The sequence below is a fragment of the Protopterus annectens genome, chromosome 3.part0 (genome assembly GCF_019279795.1).
Source record: "Protopterus annectens isolate FY-2018-M chromosome 3.part0, PAN1.0, whole genome shotgun sequence".
Taxonomy (NCBI): Eukaryota; Metazoa; Chordata; order Ceratodontiformes; family Protopteridae; genus Protopterus; species Protopterus annectens.
This window is the reverse complement of record NC_056731.1, coordinates 539,092,806-539,119,479: the sequence shown is the minus strand read 5'-3', so window position 1 is coordinate 539,119,479 and position 26,674 is coordinate 539,092,806. Positions and strand designations below refer to the sequence as shown.

At 40.4% G+C, this 26,674-nt stretch overlaps 1 protein-coding gene across 20 annotated transcripts in view; it reads right to left on the bottom strand.

Annotated features, from left to right (window-relative positions):
* Window positions 1–26,674, bottom strand: part of CLASP2 (cytoplasmic linker associated protein 2) — a 7,203,062-nt gene that overhangs the window by 3,626,071 nt on the left and 3,550,317 nt on the right. The gene's annotated exons all lie outside the window — the stretch shown is intronic.

Genomic DNA, 26,674 nt, shown 5'->3' with positions numbered 1-26,674 from the left:
CAAAGCCTGAATGACAGCTTGGGAAAAGAAAAGAAAAGAAAAAGACTGTAGTATAAGCAACTTTTCCAAACAAAGATACTAAAACAACAGGCACAAAGCAAAACTGACAGACTTGGGGGAAACAATTCCAAGAATTCACATTAAGTATTATTGAATAAAGGCTCCATATTAATATGTCGGCACTTGAAATGCAGAGTGCTGAAAAGCCCAAAAAAAAAAAAAAAACTGAAAACTTTGAAAATCTCTCTTCTACTTAAACTTGTTTCTGCAGGAGGAGGTAGCCCCCTGCACCTCCCCATAAGGAGGTAAGCTCCCACCCACCCAAACCTATATATACCAACTCTGAGATCACCATACCTTGGAGAAAAGGGAATATTCCGAAAAATGGCATCTCAGACTTAGTGTACATAAGTCCATTCTTTTGGCCATTCAGTCTCCATGTTTCGGAATTCACTCAGGTGAGTCCCAACATTTTAAATGGTTACAAAGGTCAGACATGCTATTTATATTTAAATGTATTTAAAATGTTGTCTAAACATATCACTCAACTTGATCAGCTTAAAAGATCAGTGGCCCCAAAAACTGTAGTTATTGATACGTGTCAAATGGTTGCGAGCTGATGAATAGGTTAATTAGAGCTCTGTCAAAGTGAAAACTGAAACTCAGAAAAACATCTGGTGAAAGTTATCAGTTTGGGAAAAGTTCAGTTACAGGCTAGTAATTACATTTTCTGGATGCTAGCAAAGAAGAAACTTGGAGAAAGTAAAAGAAAACCAATCAGAAAAGAAGAAAGTCTCTGAAAGGGAAGACTCGTGCAGCTCTTAAACAAAATAAATATATAAACCAAATGCAATATGAAGTGTTTAAAATAAGTGAAATACTGAAGGAATATATAAAATCAAACAACACAAGACGAAAACATAAAACAACATTTGGCTACCTATTCAGATCAACTGATAAAACTAAATACATAATATGATGAAATAAAATAAAGGCTGGTTGAGCATAAACCTTCTCAAGAACAGCAGTTTCAAAAACTAGCGGACTTAGAAGACAAAGCTCTCAGAGAAAACCTGAGGACTTCTGAGGTCCATATTCAAATCTCAAGACTTGAATGAATGAATGCTGAAAATCCTCTATACTCCTCCAAAAAAAGAAACTACTGGGGAAAATCGAATATATTTCACACTGTTTTTTTTTCATTAAACTTTTTTTTTTTTTTGCAGAGGGTAAACCCAAGTTTATGTCCCAATGTGGGGGACAAGGTTCGCCAAACTTTCATTCACCAACTCCAAAACTGACAAACCTCAAAGCAAAGGGAATATCCCAAGAAATGTCAGTCTTGGAATTATGCAAGGCTGAATTTTTAGCAATATAACCTGCCAGCAGATTACCCAAATGTAATTACTGTAACAGTGAAACACGAAGAACATCACAGTTGTGTCTCTTTTGAGTCGCAAAGAAATTCTTACATTTTTTCACCCCCCCACCCACTCTGTTGCTGTTGTGTTCCTAAACACAACTGTCTTTCTAGATGTCTGCCCCCTATGTTAATTTGACCACATATCTCCTTCCCTCTCCCCTTTCACTGGCTGTTATGCTTAAGCACAAAATTATCATTTTGTGAAATCACTCCCCCCTCAACTATTTTAATTTATTGGCCACCCCACTGTATTTTACAGAACCAGAATATAAAAGTGCCTACCCCCTTTCAATCTATCTTGCTCTTTTAAAACTACTGTGTCTCTGTCTATTTAGACAGCTAAGGCTTAAGTTACCCCCTTTTTTCATATCCAGCTGCTTAGTCCACACTGTAGCACTTGGGATATTAATCCACTTTTTTTTTCATCTTACCTTAAAACACCTATTGCAAGACCACCAGTTATTGGAGAGACCACATTCTGCTTCTTAGAAGTCATCCTGGGATTAGTGGCTCTGCTTTTTCCTGGTGAGAGAAGGATCACAGGGACATTATTTCCTGGAGACTGCCAATCACCAGAAAGCGTAACAACTGCTTCATAGGTGACAGTTTAAAATGTGCACTTACATTCCACTCCTGGTGAGAGAAGTAGCAGAGTGCATTGATTTCTGACTGTTTATGGTTGGGCAGTGAGTGGCTGCGTTTGACGTTCCTAATTGGTCTGGTTGCTATTCGAGGCATCTAGCAGGAAAAGGCTACAATAATCCTACAGACCCTTTCATCATCTGGGACAAGACTGTGGATCACCAAACAGGTTGTGGCCTGCTTCTCATCCTAGGATTGGTGTTAATGTTTTGCTTCTGGTGACAGGAGAGCAAAGGAACACTGTATCCCAGCAGAGTAAAGCTGTGGTGAGACCGGCACTAGTAGCAGCCAGGTAGCAGCCATTCATGTGCCCCCCCCCCACAATCTTTCCATCATTCTTGACAAGCTAATTCTATGTTCTCAGTAAGTACAGCTTGATTTGTTTCTAACTTCGGAATATCTGCCTAAATACTTCATCCTTAAATTTTCAGGGTCGACATGTTAGTCTCCCTCAAGTGCTTGGCAATGCCCTGTAACAACATGGACACCTTGAGTGACATATTTCCCATAAAAGCACGATTGACATTTCACTGATATCTAGTCGCGCACAGGATAACTAGTTTGCAGTGATAAAAACTGTCCCCCAGAGTTGAAAACCAGATACTAATGACACTGCTTTATATTCTTGCTCCAACTGTCTAGTCAATATAAAAGGGTCTGTTGCCACGGATATAAACTTTCCCACTATCTCCGTTACTAGCTTGGTGGGTATGGGCATCCTAAGGCAATTTAAAAATTTACTTATGTTTACTAACAACCAGTTAATTCTCAAACAAGCTGATATTTTATGTAAGAGACGTACTTAAACAATGTCAATGAAGGCACAGCTCTCACATAAAAGTACTAATGTCAACAAGGTTGTTAGTAGTACACACGCTGCACCCATCACACACAATTCAAAGCAGACATATAGACCCATATATCCTGAGGCACTTAAATGTAACTTTCCTAAACTCAAAATACCTCATAGAGGAAGTACACATAAAAAATACCCTCAGCAGCCTCAAATGCACTCTTTCAAAACACCCCCCACATCAGCACATAGAGCCACATCTCATGGAGCCTCTACTTCTAAGACCATACGACAAGCCACCACACAGTGCAACATTCTGGTCACTGGAGGCTCCATCGTGAGACACATTGATGTCCCTACCCAGGCTGTGTAAGGAGAAAGTCACAGTCAGCTGTTTATCAGGGGCTAGAATCTACCACATTATTATGCATGCACTCAGGTCACTGGACCACAAATAACTCAGTCATAGTCCATATGGGAGTAAATGATCTGAGAGGTACCTCCCTTGACTATATGGATAGAGACATCATGGAGCTCTAGGAATGTGCATCTCAGGCTGGTATGAGCCTAGCATTGAACAGCATTTTACCTTCACCAAGAATGATGCCACAATGCAAACAAAAGATGATGGAGTTTAATTGATAACTGGCTTAGTTTCTAGTGTCATTCTAAGGGGGGGGGTGCAAAAATTTGTCAGCATGGAAGGAGATGGTCAAAACACCATGCTGCTTTTCCAGAGATGGTCTGTACCTCTTCCCTCTTGGCTTCCGAACATTAGCTAAAACAAGAGGCCTTCCCCCACAGTGCCTTTTTTACGCAATGCCAAAATGAAAGTACTTCCTACATAGCAAATCAAAACCAATAATATCTAAAAGTATTACTGCTCAATACTAGGAGTCTAAACAAAAAACTCCACTCCCTAGAAGTGCTCTTTACCCTAGGAAATGCTGATGACTGTGCTGTCAATGAGACACAGTTTAAAGCTGCAGAGAGCACACCGACAGTGCAAGGTTATAATGCCTTCCACACAATTACAGCAGCTACTACACAAACAGGGAATAAAGGTGGAGGTGTCTCGATTTACAACAAAAACAAACATACCTCAAGGGTGGTCAGACCGGACAATGCACTTGAGCTGCTCCATGTTTAAATCACCATAGGCAAAATCCAATACCACTTCATTGCAAGCTACAAGTCCCCCTGTATGATCCATAAAACCCATACCATGTATTTAAACTTATTGGAAACACTCACCATCTAACCCAATACCATATTCATGGGCAACTAATTTCACCACTATTAACTACAAATCATATACAACACCAAACATACAGGCACAGAGACTCCAGGATTTTGTAAAAAAGAACTCCATGGACCAGACTGTCAATACACCAACCAGGGGTACAACCATACAGGATCTGGTCCTCACTAACATTGGAGACTGCCACATACCCCCTACTGAAATGTTTTCCCTGATAAAGTCAAACCAGAAAATGGTATCCTTTGAAGTAAAAATAAAACCTGGACCCCCAGCTAAACCTGGAATATTCAGGAACTACTGTAAGGCTAACTTCCTGCTATTAAGTGGTAACCTGGCAAACTTTCATGCCCTATAAACCCGAAGAACACTGCTGCCTTTGCAGAACTGCTCACAGAAACCCGGTACAAGCATGTTAATACTGCATAGAGGCAGCTGTATTCACCATGAAGTATAGAACTAACTCAAAAAACAAGCCACACAATCAAAAGTCTGTCTAATGGAAGAAACAAAATCATGGCAAAAATTACGAGGTGCAGCACCCAGAAAGATAAAAGCACTCTCAGCAAACTCAACAACTCAGAGGACAAGGAGTCTACCAAAGCCAAATTTGAGTTGAGTTGATTTGAAAGGTGAATAAATTCTGTCAACTGGTTCCTGGTTGTTGTATTTTATGTTTCATAAAAATTAATGCAGTCTTCTCTAGTACAGAAAAAAATCTCAGGTTTTCTGTAATTGCTCTGTCCTCTAATTCTATTATTTTTGAAACATCTTTTCTTGTGCAGTCTCTTATTCAGCCAGCCTATTCTCCATTTTGACCTCTTGAGTTTTGCAGTTTTATCACCTCATCTGAATATCATTTTAAAGCTGCTTCCATTTTTCCAGCCTTTAGTTTGAGATGATATACTCCTTTAGTGTTTTGTTTAAACAGTTGTATGCAGTTGTGTTATGCTTTCTTCTAGGTTACTGGAAATCATGTCTGGAGCTTGCACTGTGTTTTACTGAACAGCTGCGGTACTTTTCCAAGTCAGTACTTTTTGTAACCTTTTGTAGCCGATTTTCCTTCAGGTCCTCTGCATTTATTTTTTTAACTGGCATCAGACAGTGCACTTACTAGCCAGTTACTGAAATTTACCCAGAAGTTTAGGTCCACTGGCTTTCTCTGCTAAGTTTCCATTTTCCCACTGGCAGTGGAAGACCTACAATTAAGCTGTAAATCAATGTACAGCCATCTTGGAAGTCAGGGATGTCCTCTTTTTGATACTTTACTTACATTTAAAAACCAGTGGCAACGAATATAAGGAACTCACAAACCCAAGAATAAACTGATAAGGTTAATCAGGGAAAGTTAGCTTTATTCACAGAGGATATTTTGTACTTGACAAATCCAGAAAAACGACATGTTGATGTTGCGGAATATTTTGAGACAGTCTGAAATCTTTCCAGGATGCAAAATAAATGAAGATAAAACAAAGACTAAAGTAGTAAACAATGTACCCACAAAAGAATTGGTTCGGCCATAACTGCACTTATGGAGGTAGGATGAAGTAAAGCTCTGTTAAAAAGCAAACTGAAGGTTATTCTGGTTAACACTAAGAGCCTTAACCTGAAAACACACTCGCTGGAGGATCTCCTTGCACTGGAAGATGCTGATGTCTGTGCGGTCACAGAAACCTGGTTCAGGGCTGAGGAGAACACCCCTGACTTACCGGGCTATACTTCTTTCTAGACATGCCGACCCCAAAATGAGGTCAGGAAGACTACGGGTGGTGGAGTCCCTATCTTTATTAAGGACAGGCACACCTCCAGAATGGTTTGCCAACATGACGCACTGGAACTACTCCAGGTGCAACAGATGGTTGGCAAGACATCCATCCAAGTTATAGCCAGCTACAGACCCCACTACATGACTCAGGACACCCACTCCTCTTACCTGGATGCACTTGACCCCATTAAGGTACAACCCAACACCCTGATCCTTGGTGAATTCAACTACCCCACCACATACCGGGTGAACTATTCCTGCACTAATGCACTCACTCTACAATCTAACGCACTAGACCAGCTTGTCTCATCTCCACAAGGGGAGATAACATTTTGGACTTGGTTCTCACCAACATGGGTGACCACTGCACTACTCCCATAGTATGTTCCTCCCTGGTGACATCAGATCTTCGATCTGTCTCATTCCAAGTTTCTATCCCCCCCCCAGCCATAATCAAGCTAAAAAACTTCTCAAAAGCTGACCACAACCTCCTAAGGGAGGGCATCAGCAGCTTCACCACCCCCCCCCCTCAGAGGATGCAGACAACTATGCTGAACAGTATGGCAATGCAGTACACAAGCACCTGTACAACTGGATAGACTCAGCCATACCAAACCTGCTTCTCAAGGAAAAACAAACCTGTTTGTTGGACATCCTCTATCAACAGGCTTTACGACGAAAGGAAGAAACTGTTGTCCAAGAGTAAAAAGGAACAAATTCCAAACTGGAAAAACTCCCTCATTAGCCTCAATACCAAATTAGATTACTAGTGAAAACCTCCAAAGCCAATTATGAATCGAAACTAGCCTCTGAAACAAAGGGAAACCACAAAGCCTTCTTCAGTTACAACAAAAACCTCCATGGCAATGCTCAGGTTTGTTCCGAATTAGTACTTAACAGTATCATTTACACTGATCCTGTTGACTTAGCCAACCTGCTAGCAGATAGGTTCAGCACAAACTTCACACCCCTGTCCCCCAACAAGGCCCTTTTGACATCCCCGACACCTGTCCCACACCTCATATCTCTGTGGATCAAGTGTTAAAGGCCCTACCAAGGCAAAGAACACAGATTCCATGGGACCTGACAGTATCCTAGACTGTATTCTGCACCATCTCCAGCAAGAACTGGCTTCACCATGTAGAACCCTATTCAAAATCAGCTTAAGTACAGGTTTCATTCCAGCAGAGGGGAAAACTGCCACTGCCATTCCCTTACACAAAGGTGGTGCCACTACTGACCCTGGAAACTATTGCTGTGGAGCATATTATTATGGTTCTCATATACAAGGACAGAGGCAATCTCCAAGCACTTGACCATACCCAGTTTGGATTTGTCATGGGCAGATCTTGCCTGTTGAACCTGGATGACTTCTTTGAGACGGTCACCAAGGCCCTGGACGAGGGAAAGTCAGTACATACAGCTTACCTTGACTTCACAAAGGCCTTTGACACGATCTCCCACTTGGGCATCATCGAGAAGTTAGCACAACTTGGCAAAAATCCCTATCTCATCAGATGCATGGCCAACTGGCTCACCAACAGGACTCTCAAAGGTCAAAATAAGTACCTCCATCTCCGACAGCAGACCTGTCACTAGTGGAGTGTCCTGGGACCTCTACTGTTTGGCATTTACTTCTCAGAGGTCTAGGCAAAGACAAAAGGCCTGTGGCTGACCACGTTTGAAGACGACTGCAAGCTGGGTGTTGTCACTGACTCCAAAAATGATATCAGCATACTGCAAGAGGGTCTCACAGCAACTAATGACTGGTGCCAAAGTCATGGCCTCAAGGTAAACAAAAAAATGCATCATCAAACCACTCAGCAAAAGCATGTCCCCTACAGATTACCACATCAACGGCAACTACCTAAGTACATAACCTGTGGTGTGACACCTGGGTACTCAGGTTGATAATCTCACATTCAACCATCATGTAGCAGTAGTGATCAGAAAAGCCTTTTACTTGGTTCATCTCCTAAGAAAAAGGACTGTATCCAGAAAGAGGTTATTACCTCTCTATACACCTCCCTCATTAGACCAATAATTGAGTACAATGCCCCATTTTTTATGTTCCTCTCCAAACATCTGTACCAACTGGAAAGGCCACAGAAATACCTCACAAAGAGAATCCATGGCCTCCAAAACCTGCCCTATGTGGACAGGCTCAAATCACTGTCACTCTACTCAGTATCATACAAATTGCTCAGAGGTGATCTGTGTCTCGTCTACAAGGCAATCTCATACCCTGCCTTACTAGAGATGCTCCATATCCTTAAGCCTAACTCGCTGCACACTACCCACTCAAAAGGCCTGAATCTAATACGTGACATCAACAAAACCTGCTGGAGAGATAGACTTGTCTCCCAGAGGTTGCCTTGTCTTTGGAATAGACTTCCCATTCACGTCAAACAGACTATCTCACTGACCTTCTTCAAGCGCAACCTTGATGAGTGGATGGGAAAACACATATTTGTCCCAGGGGTTCCACCTCTGTCCCTCACTGACAGGGGTGACAGGTGCTGGCTGAGGTTTCTTTTTGTGGATAAACTCTTGGTTAGGTATGCAAGGGAACCAGGGCCTTTAGCCTAGTAACCTCCTATGATCCTATTTAGGTACTTGGATTAAAAGGATTCTATTATAACAGCTAGAGATGTGTGGTGGGAAGAGACTAAAGAAATGATCATACAAAAACTGAAAAGCCAGAAGCTGTTGATTATGGACACATATGTAAAATACAAGCCCCTTCTAGTCCCATTAAGTTTAATAATACGGTTAGGCAATTTTTTTTTTTTTTTTTTTTAGCTACCAGAGGAGAAGATGTGGACCATAATTAATTAAAAAAAAAAAACAGTTGAAAGAAATGATTTGGGAAAGTGTCGCTCTCCTACTTTGGACACGATAGAAGAGTCCTCGTGGGTTACATTCACGCAGCTTTACATTATACAAACACATCACTATAGAAGTTTACTGACTTAAACTTAAGTAACTTATTTATTTAAATTTGTTGACCGGGAGTGTCCGACTGGACATAGGTCCAATTTCAGTGGAGGCCCAGGGAGAAAAGCTCCACTGTTAAAATTAACAGACAGTAGTTACACTGGATTACATAGTGATTAACAATTTAACATAGCAATTACAACATATTTACAGATGAAGAACATAGTACATCAGTAGACAACTAGAATCTTTACCTGTGAAGTACATAACAGACATTAACAAATGTTACAATGAGAAGTTCCTGCTGTATAATAAGTACTAGGCTTATGAGCATCTGAGCTTGCTATAATCAAGGTAGTTAGTGGAGTGGAAAGAAAGGTAGTGGTTGGATGGGGTGGATGATATTAGAGTGGGAGTTGCAAGGGCATAGCCAGCATGTTTTTAGGTGCGCTTTTAGTAAAGTTTTGAAGTGGGTGCATGATGGTATGGAGGTAATTGTGGGTGGGAGTGAGTTCCATAATTTGGCTATGGAGCAAGAGAATAGTGCTTCACCAGCAGAGTTATTGGCTTTAGTGATCTGCAAGTGATTTTTGTTGCTGGACCTTAGTGGTCTGGTGGTGCGATAGGGTTGGAGTAGATTCTAGAGGGATGGGACATTTAGTGGATGGTTTACTAGTTTGTGGGCAAGTGAGAGTTGATACCACTGAAGGAGGTGAGGGAGTTCAAGCCAGCCCAGTTCAGCAAGTGAGAGACAGTGGTGACTATGGTAGGATGCCCCTGTGGTGAAATTGGCAATTTTGTTGTAGCAGGTCTCTAGCTTGTTTATATAGCATTGCCTTAGGTTGGTATATATTGGAGAGGCATAAAGTAGGGTGGAGATAAGGTGGGAATTTGCTATAGAAATCTTTGCTGCTTTGGTGAGAAATTGCATATTTCTGTATAGCGCTCCTAGTTTTTTGTGGACTCTTTTATGGTCATGGATAGGTGAATGTCAAATTTTAGTTTATTGTCTATTTCCACTCCTAGCAATTTGGTGTGTTCATTTGGGTATATAGTGGTGCTTTTGCTGTGACGTTAAAGTGAGAGTTGTTTTGAGTATGTTTGGTGGGTTGGAAGATGAGTAGTTTAGTTTTGTTTGGGTTGAGTATTAATTGGGCATCGGATAACCATGTTTCAACAGAGGAAAAGGCTTCCTGTGTGACTTTTTGCAGTTTTGGTAGGGACTGGGCTGAGCAGATGATGGTTGAGTCATCTGCGTATTGTATGAGTGTGCCATGTTTGGTGGCAGAGGCTAGATTACTGGTGTAAACAGAGAAGAGTAGGGGTCCAAGCATGGATCCTTGGGGAACCCCTATGGAGACAGGTAGTTGGGGAGATATGTCATTATGCCATACAATGGATTGTTTGCGGTCAGACAGGTAACTCTGAAACCAGTTGGTGACTGATTGTGAGAAGGATAGGTTATTGAGGACAGAGAGAAGTTGTTTGTGAGGGACCATGTCAAATGCTTTAGATAGGTCTAGGAAAGCAGCAGAGGAGAGATAGCCACTGTTTTTATGCTGAAGGATAGTGTTAGCAAAGGAGAGTAAGGCAGTGGTGGTGATATGGTTTGGTCGGAAACCATGCTGAGTACTGGAAAGGAGGTTGTTAGTAAGGAGGTAGTCTGAGACCTGAGAGTGTATGCATCTTTCTAGTATTTTGGAGAGTGGAGAGAGAATAGCTATGGGGTGGTAATTGGTTAGGTCTGCCTTTGTGAAGGGGAATTATATGTGATACTTTCCACAGTGTGGGAACGTAACTTTCTGACAGAGATCGGTTAATCAAGATGGATACTGGGTAGGCCAGAGCATCAGCTGTGATTTGTAGGTATTCACTTGGGAGGTTGTCTGCTGCTAATTTGATGGGTTTAAGTTTAGTTAAGAGTTTTTTTATGTTGGAGGTAGGTACAGGAGAAAAAGAGAAGGCAGTGGGGAGATTACTAGTTGAAGGTGTGGGTTGGAGGGGAGGGGGGTTGTGTTGTTTAGCTAGTGATAGTATGGTTTGGGTGAAGTGTGCGTTGAATAAGGTAGCAATATTTTCTGAGGAGTGAGGGATGTTAGGAGGAGGGGTACTGACTTTACCTGGGTGGAGGATGGAGTTTATGGAGGACCAGAATTGTTTGGGGTTGTGTTGTGAGGAGTCTAGGGCAGACTGGTAGTATTGGAATTTGTCCTGTTTTATTAGCTTTTTGACTCTATTGCGTAGCTCTAGGAATTTCTGTCTAGTAGAGGGGGTTTTGGTTTTGCTCCAGTGCTCCCAGGCTTTATCTCTGTTTTTCATTTCTGACTTAGTGGTTTTCTGTAGCCATGGGGAGGGTTGTGCTTTGGTTCTGGAAAATCTTATGGGGGCATGGTAATTAAGGATGGTCAGGAAGGTAGTATTAAAAAATTCAACTGCGTCATCTAGACTGAGGTACTTTAGAGGATGCCAGTTACATTCTTTGAGGGATGAGATGAATGTGAGTGGGTTAAAGTTAAACTTATATGCAGACTAACAGCTGTGATCATGCATGCTCTCACTATAGCTTTTCTTAACAAAATGGCACTAGGGATTGCACGGGCCTGGAATTTATAAATACATGTACAGCCTTGACATGCTTCTTAAAGACACAGCACACTTCACTTGCACTCTGATCCACATCCTCCCCTCTCTGAGAAACAGATCATACAACGATGTAACTCTATTTAGCATGCAGAAATCACAGGTAATTCTTTGTCATGTATTATACAATACTAAGTATGCACACACACACACACACACACACACACACACACACACACACACATATATATATATATATATATATATATATATATATATATATATATATATGGGTTCCCTTCACATGGTCAACATTTCATAAAGTCAAAGACCATATGGCCTAGACCATATGATCAACTTTCAAAATTTTGACAATACAGAATGGGCATCTCTGTACAGTTTGGAATGGAAAGATTTCCATCTTCTGCACTGTAGTGCGATCTCGGAGTTTGTATATTTAAGCTCTGGAGGGTGTGGGGGGCAGATCTGCTAGCAATGTGGAGGTAAGTGTTTTTTTTTTTTTTTTTTTTAACCATGATCGACATTTCAAAAGTCGATCATATGGTCTTGGCCATATGGTCTTCGACTTTATGAAATGGTGACCATGTAAAGTAGACCCATATATATATATACGTATATATATATATATATATATATATATATATATATATATACATATACACACACACACACACACACACACACACACACACACACACACACACACACAATCAAGTCCACATTGCGCATATTTCACACTAGGCTTTCATACTCGTCCATATCGTGTGGCATAAAATTGGGAATTAAATTTAGCAACTGGAACTGTCTTTGCAAAATGGTTGACCTGTGGAATGTCCGGAACATTTTCTGGAATGTAATCAGAATTTTGAATATATTCTGATATGGGAACAGTGTCTGATTCACTCTTAGATTTGAAGTCTGCATCACAGAAACAATGTGATGGTGATGATGATTCTGATACAGGAAGATGTCTAAGGTTCCTCCTATATTCCACACCTTTGGAATCTACCAAGTAGGATCTTGGATCGGTACAGATGCCTGTAATCTGTCCAATTTGATCAAAACCTTTCATTGTCTGGATTCGTACCATCTCTCCTTCCCTCAACAGATGAAGTAACCTGCTCGATTTGTTGTAACTAGACTTCTGAATATTACGCTTCATAACCAACTGAGCCTTGATGGTTTTATTGTTCTTAGGTTTAGGCTTCAATAAAATGGAAGCAATGGGTAGCGTAGTTCTAGTTTGTCTGGAAAGTAGTCTTTGAGCAGGTGAGCAAAGAATATTGTCATGGAGTATGTTTCGGAGATTACACAAATTCAAGAACACATGAGTATTGTCACGTTTTGACCTTTCAAGTAATTGCTTTGCACTCTGCACTGCACACTCAGCTAGACCATTTGACTGAGGACATTCAGGACTACTAGTGACATGTACAAAGTCCGATTCTTTTGCAAATTTCTGAAACAACTGGCTAGTAAACGGAGTATGATTGTCAGAAAGAACTTTGTGTGAACTACCATGAACTGAGAAAGGACATTTCAACTTAGTAATAATAGCAGTGGATGTTAAGGTTAGGTAGTAGATCACTCAAACCAATTCGAGTAAGAGTCTACCAAAACCAAGTAGTGCCGATTGTTTCAATCAGAGATTATCAGTTGCAACTGTCGACTTAGCTGAAGTGGTTCCCTTTGCAAATGCGGTCTAGTACTATTGTATACTGAACAAGAAGAAAGTACTTTTTCAGTGTCATTTGGTAACGAAGGCCAAAATACTAACTCTCTCACTCTTCTTTTAGTGGATGCAGATCCTGGGTGACCACAATGCAAAATCTGGATATATTCTTGTTGTAAGGAAGCAGGAACAATAACTTTAGGACCTTTGAAAATAATGTTATCTTCCATCAACAACTCATTTCTATAAGGAAAATAGATTTGCACTTCAGGTGGTACACTAGATTGCTTTGATGGCCACCCAACATTAATGTAGTGCTTGAGCTTCTGCAAAATTGGATCAGTCTGAGTGTGATCTCTCAACTCATCAAGTCTAGTGGTAGAAAAATGACACACTGACATCACATCAAAGTCAAAATTCTCTGCGTCAAGCTATTCTGTCGTATTTCTGGACAATCTGGATAAGGCATCAGCCAGATAGAGTAATTTGCCTTTTGTGTAGACCATTTTGAAAATGTACTTTTGCAATTTGAGCATCATTCTTTGTAAGCTCAATGGAGCAGAATGCATAGGCTTCTTTAGGATAGTAACTAGAGGTTGGTGGTCAGTTTAAATCTGAATAGATCGACCATAAATATAATCATGAAACTTGGAACATGCAAACACTATTGCCAAAAGCTCTCTCAATTTGAGCACATTGCATCCGACTTCTGACATGACATCGCTCTCCTACTTTGGAGACAACAGAAGAGTCTTTGTATAAAATAAAGCTGCTTGAACAGAACCACAAACACATCACTAGAGAAGTCAGGGTCTCCACTGAAAAAGGGATCTTTTTAGGCCCAGTGGACATCCCCAGTCATCAAACAGAAATAAATAAAATAAATTAGTTTACTGACTTCAACTTAAGTAACATATATAAACTAACAACTACGATCATGCATGCCCTTACTCTGGATGTTCTTACAAAATGGCACTAGGGATTACACATGTCTGAAATTTATAGGTGCATGTACAGCCTTGACATGCTTCATAAAGATACAGCACACTTCACTTGCACTCTGATCTACAGAAAGGAAGAGTGGAAAAGTTAAATGGGATAAGTTGATTCTCCCTATAGAACAAAGAATCCTTTGTTAACCAGATTAGTCCCACTACACTAGTAGTTTCTTTTCAGGGGAGACCCAATGTGGTACTGATACTACGAGGCAGGGGCTTCCTCATGGTACTGGCTGCTAGGCTGCAGCTCCTCCAATTAAAAAGAAAAAAGTGCTAGTAAAGTCAGCAAGTCAACTATTGACTGTCTTTCTGTTTTAGTTCCTCATTCTCTGTTTTAGTTCCTCATTCTCAGAACTCTGCACATGAAGGAAAATTCCAAAGCAAGCCAAGGGTAGAAAACATAAAAAAAAAAAAACAGCTCAGTCTCTGCTATTTTAGCTTACACCACCAAACTGTGGAGCTCTTTCATCTTTCTGCTGAGAATGTTGGAAACATCACTCAACAAATATTTCATGGCTACAGTCAACGTGTAAAAAGGCAAGCATTTAACTTATTTATATCTGTGTGTGGGTTTATGTATGTATGTATAAGGGAGGCAGCTTATATGCGTGCAAGTGTCCCTTACTTTGCAGAATGGATCTGATTTTTTGCCTTATATTTCTGGCTGCTCCTTGTGAAGACTGTGGCTTTTCTGGCAAATAAGTGAATATTGCAGTCACTACATAATAAGATACATGTTAATGCAACACATGTTACAGTAGCATATTTCTAAGTATATAAAGGCTGTATTGGTCTCTGAGTATGATCCATTTTCCATTATCTTAGCTTTCTCTTTTATTTATGACCTGAGGTTGAGAGGTACTGAGGGGTGCAATTTATGTATGAGTGCATTTATTTGATCTGAGGTGTACATTCATACAAGTGGCTTTAATCGATGGTCACGTATGTGCACACATGCACTCAAGCAGGACGGTTTAGTTGCTCTCAAGTGTTCCTGGTTTCAGACAATTTCTGGGGTTTTTTTGCTTGAAATTTTTGTCTGTTCTTTGTAAAGTTTGTTACTTTTTCTGGCAAACCAATAAGGCTTGCAGTCACTAAATAATGATGACATTCAAGTTTCATACTTAGCCTTAAAAAAAACATGTTAATGCAAAGTCTGTTATTTTACAAAATTTCTAAATATAAAAAGGCAATAGCAGCTGGTGGTTTTCATCCTTTGTCGTTAATTCATTTTTAGCTTTCTCTTCAGTGATAAAAATTTGAGACATGTGGTAGGAGAGGCTGCAATAGGTGGCACTGTATTCAAACAACCTAGAACTGAGAGGATGATCAATTCATGTGGTTAAGTTATTTATGCATTTATTCACTGAACTGATCTCAATGAAGTAGCTGAGGTGCACAGTCACAGTCATACAACAGGCTGTAACTGATACATACATACATAAAAATGTTTCAAGCACGGGCATTAAAGCCCTTCTAGCTTGCCAATATGCCAAAACACTTGTTCCCATAATAAATGTTCAGGCTGTTCTTAAAAATATCTTAACTAGTACTTGCTTTAATGTAATTTGGTAGTCTGTTCCAAGTATCAGCTACTCTATCAGAGAACCAATTAGTACACTTCTCATTCCTATAGAATCTTCTACATAGGTTATGTGACGATTCTCTAGTACTTTTTGATAACCCCAAACATTCTTAGACTTAGTTGTCCCTAAATGCCCTATATACGTAAATAAGATCTCCTCTTAAATATCTGTAAGATACATCGTACAAGTTCAGATATTTTAGTCTTTCATAATAACTTAGATTTTCACCTCCATGGATGCCTTTAGTATATTTCCGCTGTGCTCTTTCCAGTTTATTCATGCTTGTTTTCCTATCTTCTTCTTCTTCTTTCGGCTTTTCCCAGTTAGGGGTCGCCACAGCGGATCACCTTGTCCGCACATTGAATGGCAGTGGAGTTTTACGGTGTCGAGTTGCCAGCCCGGCGCCCAACCTTCCACAGAAGGCACACTCACATGCACACCTAGGGCCAATTTAGAGTGTCCAATCCACCTGCAGCATGTCTTTGGGATGTGGGAGGAAACCGGAGCACCCGGAGGAAACCCACGCGACCACAGGGAGGACATGCAGACTCCGCACAGAAGGCACCCCAGCCGAGGATCGAACCGGAGAACCTCTTGCTGTGAGGCGGCAATGCTAACCACTGCACCACCGTGGCCGCCCTTCATGCTTGTTTTCCTATACGGTTTCCATATTGTTATTCCATACCCAAGTTTGGGTCTAATGTAACTAACAAACAATGACTTCATTATGTTTGATTTCCTAGACTTTATAAATCTTTTTATACAACCTATAGTTCTACAACCATCATTAGCCAAGTGGTTGATATGATTAGAAAAACCCATAGCTGAATCTACCCATATACTTAGGTCCTTAAATGAGTCTACAGTTTCAATCACTGTGTGCTGTATTAAATATTCACCTTTCAGTTTATCTCTCCCAAATCTCATATGCCTAGTTTTTGATGTATTTATCAACATATTATTCTCCTGTGCCCAAATGGTCAATTTAGTCAAATTCTTTTGCAGACATGCCTTATCTGTAACACTTGTAATCAGTTTATCCAATTTCAGGTCGTCAGCATATAGACTGTAGAAAACCTCAGATGAAAAAGTAAGGTCTGAAAGATACAATCTAAACAAGTAAGGGCCTAGTACAGAGCCCTGTGGGACACCTTGACTGTGACCAAGGATTTCATCTGTCCAGTTGGTGTGTGATACTTGACATGTCCTATTTGTAAGCCATGCAGCTATCCATCTTATCAACAGTACATCAATACCTAGTTGCACTAATTTATTGATCAGTGTTTTGTGCATGACCCTGTCAAATGCTAAAGTTAAATCTATATAAATCACATCACAGCACAATTTTTTCATTCATAGCCATTATTATATTTATAGAACATCATGTTACAGGTGGTAATAGATCTATTTTCCATATATGCATGCTGATATATGGTTTCAAGTCCCAACCTATCCAGTTCTGATAATAACATATCCAGTAATACCTTCTCCATTATTTTTCCACAACATGAAAGTAGACTTCAGGATCTATATGATTCTGGATTTGTCCTACTCCCCTTTCCCTTAAAGACAGGTTTAATAAGTGCTTGTCTCTAATCTTGAGGAATCTCACCATATTTACATGACCTAGTGAATAATACATGTAATGGCAGTGTAAATTCTTGCTCAAGTGTTCTCAGATCATTGTTACTTATTCCGTCTCCTCCCTGCGCTTTGGATCTAATTTGCACATTTTTTTTTTCAAAATAATCTAATTTGATTCCAGTATCTGGGATTACCTAGGTGTCACTAGGACAACTTACCACCCCCTTTTGTGGAGCCAAACTGTTTTGCATAAGATTTTGTAAATATATCTATAATCTGTTGTGTCTGAGAATAAATTTTGGAATCTGCACACAGTTTATCAATTTGTGTACCTTTACTCCTTCCACATCTTATGTATCTATAAAAAGGTTTCCTGTTATGCTCAATATCTTTATATAAATTTTCTTCAAATTTTTCTTGATCTTGTATGTGTTATACAAGATCAAGAAAATTTTGAAGAAATAGTGTTTATGCTTAATCTGTTTGTCCAGCTTGTATATTTTAGTTTTCAAAGTTGTAGTTCGACCTCTCTTCCATTTCTTATATTTTTTGTCTCTTACCTTAATCAGATATCTTACTTATCTTAACTATCTGATACTCATACCTGTGTGTGTGAAGAGGTTTAAAATAAATTGCTGTGGCCAATTATTTTTATTTTACTACATTTTGGTATCGGAGGTATATGTTGTCAATAAAGTTGGCTGGGTACAGGGTATGTCAATGGATGAAAGTGACTGACAGTGTTGCCATTTCTTCAGGGTAAACAGTAAACAGTTATTCCTGCTTTGCAGAAAAACTGCAATTTTTTTTTTTTTTACTTTCCATCTCAGTTTAACATCAGTGTTTTATTAGGTAAGCAGCTACCTGTGGTGGTCTGGTCAGGATATGTGTGACAGCAACAGATTATTGTTGCATCAAGTAGTATTGCTATCTAATACTGCTTGGTTCTCCAACTGAGATTTTGTATGTTTGACTCCTTTTGTGTGGAGTCTATATGTACTCCTTGTCTCTGAAGATTTTATCCATCTGCTTTGCTTTCTTTTACAAACCCTCAGCTGTACACATATATGTCTCTAGCCATTTGTGCTTTTACTTTCATCCCTATCTAACACCAAAGTGGTACAAAGAAGATAACTATTTTGAGGGGTAGGAAGGCAGGCCCTACCCCCAGATAAGAATTATACATCCTTGTACTTTTTTTTCTCAGTTTACTGGGGAACTACTGTTTTTTTAGTTTTGAACATTAAACACAACTTATTCAACTTTATAGGTTTTCCTTTCAAGGAAGAACACCCTTCCTTATGGATAATTTTTTGCTCAGGCCATCATTACATCCAAAAAAAAAAAAAAGCACCAAGATGCAGATAAGAACATCTAGAACTCTATAACATCTGGGAGTTTAACTCAGTAAATTCCTCCAGACTTTATTACAGTACAGTCTCGACTAATTAAAGTATTTTAAAAGCATGGGGCGACCTATAATGTAAGACAAAATTTGAAAACAAAAGTAGTAATCGTTCTGTATGTTTTGGGGTGAGGATGAGGGGAAAACAGGGGAGAGCATTAGCGAAGTGAAGGAGGGACTAGTGGTCAACAGGGAAACCAATGGGGTTCATTATCTATGGCGCTATTTTACGTAATGTTGGCCTTGTTGACTGCGGTTAGACATCTAAGGTGTGTACATAGTAAAGTGGCTATAATAAGTGGTACATACTAAAGCAGTCTGCAGATGGAAGTGAATGACCATATTTGCTGTCTGGCTACAGGCAATGGTCACTGCCCGCTGTAATTGAGTCTCACCCTTTCAGTTTCCTCCTGCAGACCCACCTTAGCTTTGAAGTCACCAGCCCGCACTGCTACTAAAACAAAATATGACCAGGGCATCAGTTAATTTCCCTTATTCTTTCTGACAGGTGCTGTGGATTCTTCTACATCCACCAGGGATGCCTCCAACTCAAGCAGATGGGACCTCAATTTAGTGTCTCATTTGAAGGATGACAGAGCAGAAAATAATAAATTAAAGTGAAAAGTTATGAAACTATGGGGGCAGTTGTTCAAAAAGTAAGGATAGGAATCAGGATTTGGGATGCAGTTCATTAAAAATCAAAACAACAGCCACAGAGATTACTATATTCATAAAGGAACAAAGTATTCTAATAATTAATCCAAATGCGGAATGGATAAGGAAGGATTAACCAATGGGAATGACTGCAAATAGGACTACAGAGAATACACAAGAGGGGGATACTGTTTACTGGAGAAAATCTGCAAAGCAACCAAGTCATTGGGGAAAAAATAACTAGAGAGGGAAAGATAACAGAGTGGGATAAGACCAAGCAGAAATTTGGACTGGAGGTTAAAGACATTCACAATCAAGGACTGATGACAGAGTACCGGTAAATGGAAAGAGGAGAGTGCTAAGTAAAAAAAAAAAAAAAAAAAAAAACAGATATGGAAGAGTTTTTAGTTGAGTCCAGAATATTTATTTATTTATTTATTTTATTTTTATTTTACATTTGTTGACCGGGCTAGTCTAGCTGGATACATGTCCATTTTCAGTAGAGGCCCGGGGAGAAAAGCTCCAAAGAATAGAGGTAGATTAACAAAAACATCAGAAGATCAAGTAATAAGTATTACATTCAAAGTCAAATGAACAAGTAATAGGCTTCTACAAATAATTTAAAGAGGTAAACAGACTTAGGTAGATGGACTAACATGGCTACATTGAGGACCCTTGCGGTTTGGATTGGGTAGAAATTAGGTAGTCCTGGGATGTTTACTATTAGTCTGGATTAGAACACGGGCATAGCCATTCGGACTTTAGGAGATCTTTGAGTTGTTTTTTGAATTGGTGAAGAGAGGTCTTGTGTCTTAGGTTGTTTGGGAGGGCATTCCAGGATTTTCCAATAGAATTAGCATAGAGTGCTTCACCTCCCGAGTTGTTAGATTTAATAGTTTGTATTTGTAAGCTTTTGGATGACCTAAGGTATGTAAGGTTAGAGTAGGGGGTAAATATTTTGTTCATTGAGGGGGTTTTGTCAGGATAGTTGATTGCTTTGAATGCCTCAGTGAGTTGATTGAGTTTGAGAATGTTGGGTAGTTCTAACCATTCTAGTGTCCTTAGATTGTTGCAGTGATGTGTGCGATAGGGCATTCCTGTTATAAATCTGGCTATGTGGTTATAGGTTGTAGATAGTTTGTTGAGTTCTCTTTTGTTAAGGAAGGAGAATATCGGGGAGGCATAGAGGAGTGTGGAAAGGAGGTGGGTCCGGGCAATGGTTAGTTTAGTGTGTGGGGTTAGGAAGTTCTTAATTCTATACATGGACCCGAGTTTCTTGTTTACCGACTTAATGGTCAGGCTGATATGTGTATCAAATTTAAGCTTGTGGTCTATGGTCACGCCTAGTAGTTTGGTGTGGGAGACAGGGTCGATTATGGTCCCATTATTTGAGGTCACGTGAATGGTGGGGCGGTTGGTGCTGGGAGATTCATTTCCTTGAGGGGTAGAAGTAGTGGGGAAAAACATAAGTAATTTGGTTTTGGATGGGTTAAGTAAAAGTTTTAGTTCCAAGAACCATTTTTCAACATAGAATATAAGCTGATCTTAGACAACAGATAATAAATAGGCTGTATAAAATATTATAAACTATATGAATCAATAAGAAGAGGCTAGAAAAGATTAGAAAAAGAAAATGGAAAGGCAGTTTACAAAGGAACAATGTAAAGACATCTGTATGGTCCCCAAGTATGCAACAAAGTCCAAAATGTTTACAATTTTGCACGGAAAAGTTTGCACAGGTATTTTTATACCCCAAGGTAACTGGAAGCACTATACAGGAAATTTAAAAGGCTCAATACAGTTTCGTACCTGATAAGCACTACAGATATCAATAAACCTTCAAATGTCCAACTAGCTACAAGAGCAAAAAAAACAATGAACATGCTGGTTTCATGGTGTAGAAAGTAAAACTCGTACTGCTAACCAGATGACACAATATCAGCAGAGAAGCCACCTGATAAAGCTGATTGGGGGGGGGGGCAGCAAAATCTTGCTTGCCTTCCATCTACAAAGAGAGGATTTGCAGACACACCACCTTACCACTTGACATTCAATAGTAGATGAGAGTCAGCTAACAAGGTGCAAGCCCTTAGTGTAATATGGGCAAGAAGCTAACAAGATGCAAACACTTACAGTAATATGGGCAGGAAGTTTATAAGAAAAGTACTGGAGGGAATGCATACCTCTCAACCTCTTCGAGTACGAAATCTGGGCAAAACCATAAATAATGGGGGACAAAGGCCGAAAAAATGGGGAAAAATTTTATATACTGCACTTACAAACTTATAAAGTTGATACCACAGCAGGTTTTGTATTAGCATGAATTTTCAGAACAGTATGAAGTCTGAAACTCAAATGTCTGTCATTATTTTCTGACTTTACTCTTCAATAACTTACCAATGATTTGCCAGAAAAAACAATTTTATAAAAAAATGACCAAAAATGTGAGGCAAAAATCTGGACATTCTGTGAAAATCTGTACAGTTGAGAGGTATATCAATTTCTAGAGACACCAAGGCTCTACTGCTTGATTGATCATACTCCTCAGAAAAATTTATCCCTCCACGATGACAGTCAAGTAGCACTTGACTCTTATTCTCACTAGTAATAACTATTACCACACAAGAGGGGAAAATGGGTCAACAGGGCAGTGGGGTAAGATGGTGAAGCAGGAAGAATACGAAAGTAATTTAATTTATGAAACAACACTCTTAGCCAATTAAGCCAAAAAAAAAAAATTCCAATCATAGAAAGCAATAATACTACCAAATGTTTACATTTGAAAAAAAAAAGAAGCAATTCTATTTATCAGTGGTTATTTTTATACATTAAAAAAAAGAAACAAATAGGGTCCATCTTGTCCATGAGACACAAGCCCTCGCACGTACGACTGCCCGGCCACCAACGGTGGAACTATCTTGCTGGCTTTGTTCGTGTTTTCTCCATCTTGTCCATCCCAAGTTCTTGTTGTATAACCTCTCAAAAATAATAATAATGAACCTGTTAATAATCAATATCCTCCACCCCCATAAAAAATTCTCCATTGGTTCCTGTCGTTAATAGGTGTGCGGTCCATTGAGAGCACTAAGGAGCCTAGCACAATTTCTCAATTACAACAGAGCAGTGACTTGCTCAGAGGCATACAGTACACAAATACAGGCTGAGGGGCTCTGGACCAAAGGAAACGGCTTATTAATAGCAAATGGCCTTAATCCTTTAGGCTAAATAACAAAGTCTTCACCTCCATCTTCTCCTCTCACGAAAGCTTTTTATTGTATAGAAAACTGTGTCAAGCTTGGCTATGTCCCTCTGTTCGTCCCCAAATGTGATGATTGTCAAGTCACAAAGCTGACTCTGGTGATTGCTATGCTTCTCACAAACTATCCAACATACAAGACTGATGCCTACACTGAACAGAAAATGCATTGTTTTCCTTATACTGTAACTTTCCCAAACACTTCTTGCTTTTTTTTGAGCCATATGCCCCACCTGAACAATTCTGCAGAATATCAAATTACAAAAGAAACATATACTGTGTTAAAAAAATTATAAATTACTCTTAGTGCAGCAAGTTCTATGAGAGAGACTAGTTCCTGTGCATACTACACACATGGAGAAACTGATTGAGGACCTGGAAGATCTCAATAAGACTTTAGTGATTTCTGCAAGACTTAAGACCTCTTCCACTGCCCTGCAAGACATAAGGGCAGCAAATTACCTATATTGTCAAATCTTCAGGAGCCATGGGCAGTCTCTGGCCAACACCTGGTCTAATTTGAAGAATATCTACAGGTAAGATCTGCTGCCACTGACCAATACTTGCTAAGTCTCCAGCATCACAATTACCTCGTCTGTTAACCAGCCACGCTTATCACAAGTAGTCCAAAGTGCCAGTACAACCTTGAAGAAGCCAGAGTATGATGTGGAGATTTACCCTTGTTGCTTCTGAAAAGCATGCAACTAGAAAAAGCTGGTACTGGACAGAATGGACCGGCATTCTATCATGCCAAGTAACTAGAGAGGTCCACAAAACCTACACAAGGACTTGAAAGATTATGAAGAGCATGACTAACAGAAATAAAGAAAGAGGTTTTAACAAGGACTGGGAGTTCACCTAAATCACAGTCCTGTAAATTTTTTTAAATAAACAAATCAGTGAGAGCTCAACTGGCAGATAGTAAAATAAAACTCTGGACATTTTGACAAATTTAAGAAGGAACTAGTGGGTAGCCCAAATGTGACACATGGTTTTCTGAAGAGCTATCTGGAGTAGAGTATTTGTTTCTAAATTAAGTTACAGATTCCCAGTCAGATTGCATGCACAAAGGACAAGTAATACGCCTTCAAGAAAGCATGCTTCTGATCTGTAATCTAAGAATAAGAAGTTATGTCTAACCATAACGTTCCATGTTAGTTGTCTTCTTCTCGCCTTCTTTCTTGCTGGATGGTTCGGAGCAGATCCTCGGCTCTGACTCGGCCTATACTATAGCTCGAGAGCTATTTTTACTGGCTCGAGGCAGCCCTATATCCCACAATACCATGCGCTAACTCCCCAGATCTCGTTTGGAAGCTAAGACATAGTATAAAAAATAATATTATAATAATAATATCATAATCCTCTTTTACGAGAATAGATTACCTGCTAGTAACACTAAGCATACAACGAAAAAGACGCAACATATTGTATCTCCAGAAATGGAAGGACTCAGAACCTCGAGTCTATCCAGGCTAGGGGGCAGGAGGGAGGGACGCAAGAAAGAAGGCGAGAAGACAACTAACATGGAACGTTATGGTAAGACATAACTTCTTAATGTTAAGTTGTCATTCTCGCCTTCATTCTTGCTGGATGGGACAGTGTCCCTAGCATCTTAGTCCTGGGTGGCTCAATGAAACAGACTCCTGAGTACAGTGGAACCAAAATCAGCTCTATTTCTGGAGGCTAAATCAAGCTTGTAATGGTTAATAAAGGTATGTTTGGAAGCCCATGTAGCTGCTGCACAAATGGCATCTAGTGGTAACCTTGCTTGAAACGCCGTTGAAGTTGATAGTGCCCTGGTTGAAGGAGCCTTAGGCCTAGAGGGAAGCTGCCTGTGTCTCAACTCACAGACCAAGGTAATAATAGATGTCAGCCATCTGGAAAGAGTAACCTTCGATACCGGAAGCCCTTTCTTGCCTGCAGCATAAGAGAGAAAGAGCTGGTCTGACTTTCTGAATTGTTTTGTCCTGTGTAGGTAATACCGTAATTGGCGATGAACATCTAATGAATGTAATTTTTGTTCAGCCCTGTTGGTATAGTCTGGGAAAGATAGGTAAATCAATGGAGTGGTTTAGATTTGCTTCCGATAACACTTTTGGTAGGAAGGAAGGGTTTGTTCTGAGAGTTACCCTGTCTTTATGAAAAACCAAATAAGGAGGACGGACAGACAAGGCTTGAAGTTCCGATACCCTTCTGGTAGATGTTATAGCTACTAAAAACAGTGTTTTACAAGAAAGAAGTTTGCGGGAGCAAGAAGCTGCAGGTTCAAAAGGGGGCAGAATTAGTGATGTTAGAACTAAATTCAAATCCCATTGTGGGGGTGGATCTTTGACTGGAGGTCTGAGCAAAAAGATGTCCTTGAGAAAGGCTTTACAGAGTTTGTGGGACATAATATTTGCTTCTGAGAGTCCAACATGAAAATTAGCAATGACCGCTAATTGTACCCTGATAGTGGCCGATGATGACCCTGAATGAAAAAGCTCTGCCAGAAAGTCCAGAACCTCATGAATGGGTGCATGGAAAGGATCTAAGGACCTAGTTTGTGCCCAGTGTGAAAAACGCTTCCATTTACTCGCATAAGTCTTCCTAGTATTGGACTTATGGGAGGCCAGAATGATATCACGAAAAGGAGGAGAAATAAGGGGAAGCCTGGCTATGGCTGGAAGTGGAGCAACCAAGCTGTGAGGTTGATGGAATGTAGAGACTGATGCAGCTTGCCCGTGAGGTGGGTCAACAGATCCGGTAGGGTTCCAGATGCCAAGGCTGTTCCAGTAGGTATTTGTGCAGGAACGGGAACCAAACTTGTCGAGACCAAAACGGGGCAATGAGGATCATTTTGGATCTCAATGCGGCTGCTTTCTGAATTAATTGCGGGATCAACGGAAAAGGAGGAAAGGCATAAAGAAGACCCCGGGGCCAAATGTGAACAAGAGTGTCTCTGAGGGGTTGGCCTGGCAGAGGAAAAAGTGTGAAGAAGTCGAGGCACTTGCTGTTTTGGGGAGTTGCGAAAAGGTCGCAGCAAGGCTGGCCCCACTTCCGAAAAATTCCGTCTGCTACCGCTTGATTTAGAGACCACTCGTGAGGCATGAGGATAGTTCTGCTCAATCTGTCTGTTATGACGTTGGACCTCCCGGGGATGTGCGTTGCTATCAGAAACCATTGAGATGAAATCGCCCATTGCCAAAGTCTGAGAGCTTCTCGACAGAAGGGATAGGACCTTGTTTCGCCCTGCTTGTTTATGTACCACACCACAGACATATTGTCCGTTTGAATTGCTATAGTCCCCGTGGGAAGAGAGCTCTGAAGGGCTTGCAACGTCAAAAGCATCGCCCTCATCTCCAGGACATTTATGTGCAGGTGGCATTCTGACTGTTGCCAAGTGCCCTGGGCCATCCTGCCCTGATAATCCCGCCACCACCCGATCAGGGAGGCATCCGTTGCGACAGTGGCAACTGGAGGGGGGAGAATAAAGGGTCTGCCCTGAAAAAGCTGAGGGGAAACCATCCACCAGGAGAGATGTTTCTTGCAAGATGGGGTTATCAAAATGTTGTGGGTCATTGGTAGCTGTTGAAAGGACCACTGAGAAAACAGCATCCACTGAAGAAGCCTCATGTGGAAGCGGGCTAATGGAAGTAGAAGAATCGCTGCCGCCATGAGGCCCAACACTTTCAAAACTAGCTTGACCTGGACTTTGTTGGGCTGAAACAGGGGCTGAACATTCCGCCTTACGTCTGTCACTCTCTGAGGTGGTAATGTTGCAGACATTTCTGTGGTGTTTAAAATGGCGCCTATAAAGTTTATACATTGACAAGGCGACAAGGAGGACTTTGCAAAATTTATAGAAATACCCAGACTGTTGCAAAGTTGAATAGTGTAATCCCTAGCCATTATGAGATCCTGTTTGGTGGTAGCGGAAATGAGCCAGACGTCCAAGTATGGAATCCTTTCTGTCTCAGGTGAGCCGTGACCACTGCCAAACATTTGGTGAACACCAGGGGGGCTGTGGTGAGACCAAAGGGCAGGGCCCCGAATTGAAAATGACTGACTGCCAGCCGGAAGTGGAGAAACCTCCTGGAGCGCCTGTGTATCTTTATACGGTA